This window comes from Octodon degus, unplaced genomic scaffold (genome assembly GCF_000260255.1).
Source record: "Octodon degus isolate 3935 unplaced genomic scaffold, OctDeg1.0 scaffold00025, whole genome shotgun sequence".
NCBI classification, from domain to species: domain Eukaryota; kingdom Metazoa; phylum Chordata; class Mammalia; order Rodentia; family Octodontidae; genus Octodon; species Octodon degus.
In genome coordinates, this window is record NW_004524601.1 from 5,445,047 (window position 1) to 5,451,734 (window position 6,688).

Consider the following 6,688-nt stretch of genomic DNA (forward strand, 5'->3'; position numbering starts at 1 on the left):
CCAGCGTTGGGATTACAGGTGTGCACTTCCATGCCTGGTTTTGGGGGCTGACTCGGTGCTCCTGGGATCCTGGGGCCAGCATGGCATGTGGTGCTGGGGTTTGAACCCGGGTCTTTGAGCTTGCCAGGCAAGCACTTAGACTGCTGAGCTATCTCCCTTGCCCATGTCTTGAATTCTTGGTCCAATCAAAACGGTGCAGTGTAGCTTTTTACCTGTAAAATCTCCTAGAAGATGACTCTGAAGGCAGGAAGGATCAGGGTACCAACAGGAGAATAAAGTTCCTGCATATGAAGGGTTCAGTACAGGTCAGCAGGCATGGCACTATTTTTCAAGCTGGAAAGATATCTATGAATAACAGAAGCTTAATTCACTTGTTTCTTAAAAGAAAGGATGCAGAAATACAATAATACTTGTCTTCAAAGTACAGTTGAGTAAATTAGAAAAAATTTGAATAGGGGGCATCTATACATATATTATATCATATTCTTTTAATGAATAATTTGCATTATCTTTTTACAGTGAATTATGCTTTTTATTTTAAATAACCATTTTTCTGCACAAGAGTGAAGAAGTTGTTTCAGGCTTCTATTCTTTTCTGGAGATTTAATCAAATAGAAAAATCTAGTTGCCTAATCCTTTTATATTCAGGTGAACAAAAAATATTTTCTAAATCACAGATAAGAGTTTATTCTTTTCTTTTACCTGATAGCCTATACTCAGTTTTCTAGCTTTGGCAATAAAATAATGAATAATAAATATAACTCAGGATATTAGCTGTGGTATGAAAAAGATCAAAGAAAATAATGATATATGCATGTCTACATAGTTAAAGATGCGTTGCCATAATTTCTGGAGTAAACTTAGGGCAGCCTTGCGCTGCATGAGCCATGTTCTTTTGACCGACAAGAAGCATGTGTAACCAATACTGCAGAAGGCACCTGAGGTTAGAAGGGAGCTGAAAATCCTCTTGGACAGCGATGTCACAGCATAACAAGGCCATGGGTAGCACATTTCTCAAGGGTCTGTGTTGTGGACAAACACCTTGCTGGCAGTCATAGAAAAGTAGAGCTCAAACAGAATACAGTGCACTCATAAAGCCTCACCACGATGGCAGTGTTAGTGGCTCTTAGTGGTATTTTATTAGTTTATGTGTTTATTCTCATTCTAACCAAAGTCTCAGCATACATTGCTTCTACTCATAGAAAAAAGTTACCGTGAAACAGTATGCTGGGCTGGAGAGATATCTTAGTGGTCTAAGCACCTGACAAATACAAGGACCCCGGTTCGATCCCCAGTACCGTGTGCCATGCTGACCCCACCCCAGGTTGGCCAGCCAGCCATTGAGTCCAGGTGTGGTAGTACACACCTGTAATCCCAGTGCTGGGGAGGCTGAGACAGGAGGATCACTGTGATCCTCCTGCTGTGTAGTAAGACCCTGTACCAAATAAATAAATAAGATTTTTTTTAAAGAGAGAAACAGTACACTGTGCTACCTCTGCAGCAGCCTCGAACATGGTGCATTCCCTAGATTTCTTGATTCCATCAAAGTCTCCCACCATGGGACCGACGGGCACTGTATCGATTGTGTGCATTCTCTGTGATGCTTGGCAGTGACAAAGCCAGATGCCCACTTCTCAGAACGTGCCATCCACAGCCATAGATGGCTGTGCTGATAGACTGAAGGGTCTTCCAAGGAAAATGTGTGGACCTATGAGGTGATGGACCTATCTTACGTGCACTCTGCCTATAGATTCTGGGAATACGGAAATCACAAGTAGGGATCACTGACTAGCTGTGTCTTCCTAATCGAGAAAATTGGCTGTGTTATTTAAATACTATATTAAGAATTTTTTAGGTGAAAACACAGTAAATTATGTTGATAAAATATTGACATGGACATAGTACTGTTACTAAAACTAAACCCATTAAAATAGTGCTTCAGCACTACGAACCTCAGGAGACCCAGTTCACTGAAAGCTGTTAGACATGGAGTATTTGTCCATATTTGTGAGGCATAACATGATGCTTTGGTTCATGTATACACAGGATTCAGCAGAGGCATTGAACAGACGTTTCCTTAGGAGCATCCTCAGACACATAGACTTGAATTGCATGGTGACCAAATTCAACAGATTTGAAACATTTATTTAATGTTATATAGGAACTATATTTCCAGCAAATTCATACTAAATCATTTGATTTTAGGTCTTGTTTTTTTTTTTAATTTTTGAGACATAAATTTGCCTCAGTGTGGTACTAAGCAATTAAGACAGTGTCACAAAAATGAAGATGAAATTAAAATGCTGGTGCCTCCAAAGGCCACTTTCTGGAATTTCTTGTCAACTGTTCTGGCTATAAATTCCTGCTCAGCACTGATGCCAAGTCAGACTCTGCACATACACTGCAGATCCACATTGCATAGATTTTCAGCTGCCTACTGGATATTTGAAACTGAAAACCTACAGACAATTGGTTCAAAACTGTGTGAACAGAACATCTTGAGAACTTAGTCTATCTCATGTATGTGTGTACTTGTGCTTTGGGATTTTGCTAATTATGGTTAGAATTGCTGTACAAGAGTCAGTGACTTGCCTATGTGGAGGATATAACTACTATTTATATTATAGTAGTAATACTCACTTTAGGAACCTCATATTTTATTAAATGTTTCTCCAAATAATTAAGTGCTATACATGACTAATCACAAGCTACTTAGATTGAGGAACTTCTAGAGATCATTTCTTGGGGACACTCACAGAAAGGTCCAATGGGTAGGGCACTGCTTCTGTCCTTTCTGTGATGGTATGAACCCTACTGACAGCACTGTGGAAGGAGTCAGGTCAGGAAGCAGGATCAAGGGCCAGTAGGACAACTTTATGTACCGTACCCGATTGTGAGGTAGACTCAGTGGCCCTGTGAGCCCTTCCTTGAACTTTCCCTCACTGTCACCTCCTTTGCTCCAGCAGCATCTTCTTCCTGTGTCAGGCAGCAGTGGGGGAAGTCACCTGGGATCAGGACCCTCATCAAGTGGGCTTCTAAACTATGCTTCTCAAGTGGTAATATCCAACCACACATCCAATCTTACGTAACTATGTCTGTTAGTCTGAGCAACAGATTTGACAATAAAATAGGTAACATCAACCATTGTTAATTAGCTATTCTTGATTTGAAATTCTGTAACATATGTATTGTTGTATGTTGCCCTGTTTATTTGTTTCTGATTTTTGTTTTAGCTTTGCTTTTACTTTTCAAATCAAAATGCAATCTAAAAAATAAACTATACTTCTGTGCAAATCACCGCTTCAATCTCTCACCCCAAACACTGTAGGTTGAAGTGAGCTTTCTTTTCAGAACTCTCAGCCAGACGTTGTGGGAAGCCAAGGCTCAGCCAGTGCCAGTCAGTTCTGATCATCTCTGGAAGCAACCATTTTGTCTAGATGTAGGAATATATCAGTATAAGACTGTGCATAACTCCACATTTTAGCTCTATTTTAAAGAAGCTGACACATATATTTACTTTAGAATGAAGTGGAGGGGATTTCCTCTGTCATGAATTCCTGGGTGTTTTATGAGTTCTTGTACTAAAAAGTACGCATAATATTTCCTCATCACCTGTGTCTTTTCTCCTTTCAAGATGACATCGTTGTTGGTCAAATATATAGATACAACTTAACTATTTTCTCCTACAGATTTGATTTTCAGATTGAAATTTTCTTAGTGTTTTGAAATTGAAAATCCCTCTGCTGTCAGTGTAGCCCACATCTTGGCAGGCTTCGGTTTCCCAAGGCAAAAGCCCTTGAGTTATGGAGGCAAGAATTGCAGAGGTGTTCACTAAAGTGGTGCCAAAAAAGCTATCTTGGTGGATAATGAGGAAGGGAAGATTGATTTTCAGTGTGGACTGCATCAGATATGGACCTGCTGTCATTGGGCAGGATATACTTCTTGCAACAATGAAATATCAGAAAAGAACTGGGATTGTGGAAGAAAAGTCCTGCAAGATTATGTGCTCAGGAAAGAGGTGTCTGCAGTGCACAGAATTTCATTGAAATAAAAAAGGCAACTCACATTTTGCAAAGTACCTTAGAGTTAAGCAAGGTCTTAGTGCACTCCATCGATTAGTTTGTACGTGAAATGAACTTTAAGAAATGAAGTAGGTCTTTTGCAAATAGTGTTAGTCTTAAGGAGACGGCCATTCTGCAGTAAATGCTGTGTTTTAAGAACAGAAGTGGGTCTAAGAGAGAAGTTCTGCAGAGTCTATAAGAGGAAGAACCAAGGTAAATTAAAACACTTATTAAAAGTCACATTCTTTGCTTCTTGGTGAGGAAGTAAATGCGTACGAATACACACATATTGGAATACACATGATGACAGGCAACTATGTAGCTACTGGGATTGTATATACATCTCTTGTTTTATAATCATCTATATAAAATTCTTATAGAAATTGTGACTTCAGCCAATTCTCTATAGTTGTTTTCTGTTGTCCTGGATCTGATGTTATAACTATCTCCTTTAAGTTGAAGATGACACACAAAAAAAGGAAAGGTATCTCCTCTCCTGGGTAGGCAGAACCAATATTGTAAAAATGGGCATACTTCCTATAACTGTTACACAGATCCAATGCAATACCAGTCACAATTCCAACAGTATACCTCACAGAACTAGAGTAAGTAATCCTAATTTGTAACTATATAATTCCAATGTCATGTATCAGAAAAGACCCAGAATAGCAAAAGCAATTTGGGGCTACAAGAGCAAAGCAGCAGGATTCTCAGTACCTGACTGGAAGCTATGTTACAGAGCAATAGCAATGAGCGTGGCATGGTACTAGAACAAACACAGATACATTAATCAACAGAACAGAATAGAGGACACAGAAACATCCCAGGCACACTCAGCTATTTGATCTTTGGCAAAGGGGCCAAAGGGCACATGCTGCGGGCAAGACAGCCTACCTACCAAGTGTAGCTGGGAAAACTGTTATGTTTCCAGAAGATGGGGCCTATATCCTTTCACCTTATACTAAATTAAAATCAAAATAGACCAAAGACCTAAACATTGAAACAGAAACACTAAACCTACTGGAAGATAAAATAGGTAAAACCCTTGAAGACATAAGTGTAGGAAAAGCAGGACCTCAATTGCATAAGAAATAGCAGTAGGAATCAACAAATGAGTTTATATCTGACTGAAAAGCTTGCACACAGCTAAAGAATCAATCAGTAGAGTGAAGAGACAGTCTACAGAATGGGGAAGATTTTGCCAGCTACCCCTCAGACAGATGACTAAAGTATAGAATAAAAAATAAATAAATAACCTAAAATCAAAAACCTAGTCAAGAAGTGGGCAAACAACTTCACAGGAGTAAAAATGGTCAACAAATATATGAAACATGTTTAATAACTCTAGTCATTAGAGAAATTCAAATTAAAACACCACCAAGATCCCATGCTACTCCCCGAAGAATGGCCCTCATTCGGAAACCCAGTAATACCAACGCTTGTGGCTGCGGTGAAAGAGGAAACTTCCCGTGTCGCTGGTGGGAACGTGAACTGGTACAGCCGTCACAGAAATCGTAGGAGGGGTTCGATTCCCAGCACCCCAGGAGTCTCAGCGTGGCGGCTCACTCCCGTAATCCCTTTGCCGGGGAGGCTGAAAACAGGAGGATAACTACGAGTTGGAGCTGCCTTGTGAGACCTGCACAAAATAAAAAAAGAAAAAGAAGAAAAGAAGAAAGAAAGAAGGAAAGAAATCATATGGAGATTTCTCAAGGAACTGGAATTAGAAAACCCACGAGACCCAGCCCCACGCGACCCGGCCCCACGTGACAGCCCCATGCGACCCAGCCCCACATGACACAGCCCCATGTGTCACAGCCCCACGAGACCCAGCCCCACGTGACCCAGCCCCATGTGTCACAGCCCCACGAGACCCAGCCCCACGAGACCCAGCCCCATGTGACAGCCCCACGCGACCCAGCCCCACGGGACCCAGCCCCACGGGACCCAGCCCCACGTGACCCAGCCCCACGGGACCCAGCCCCAAGTGACACAGCCCCACGTGACAGCCCCACGCGACCCAGCCCCACGTGACACAGCCCCACGTGACAGCCCCACGTGACCCAGCCCCACGCGACCCAGCCCCACGGGACCCAGCCCCACGTGACACAGCCCCACGCGACACAGCCCCACGAGACACAGTCCCACGCAGCCCCACGTGACACAGACCCAGGTGACAGCACCACGTGATGGCCCCACGTGACCCAGCCCCATGGGACACAGCCCCACGAGACCCAGGCCCACATGACCCAGCCCCACGCGACCCAGCCCCACGCGACCCAGCCCCACATGATAACCCCACGTGACCCAGCTGTCCCCGCGAGGCATCTTCCCCCAAGAGCTTCGGCACTCTTACTCCAGCGATACGCGCATTCCGAGGTTTACAGCCGCAAAGCTTATAAACCAGGAAGCAGCCGGCCGCCCCGACACACATGACCGGATGAAGCAAGCGTGCTGTCGCTCCACAATGCGATACCGCTCAGCTGCCCAGAATGACACTGGAGGCTTTTGCAGGAAAATGGGTGCGCCTGGAAAATGCGGTGCTGCATGAAGGAAACCAGACACAGGCGTGGACGCCTGCGCTCTCTCATTGGGGTGAGGCGAGGCACGCAGGGGGTGACCAAGGATGG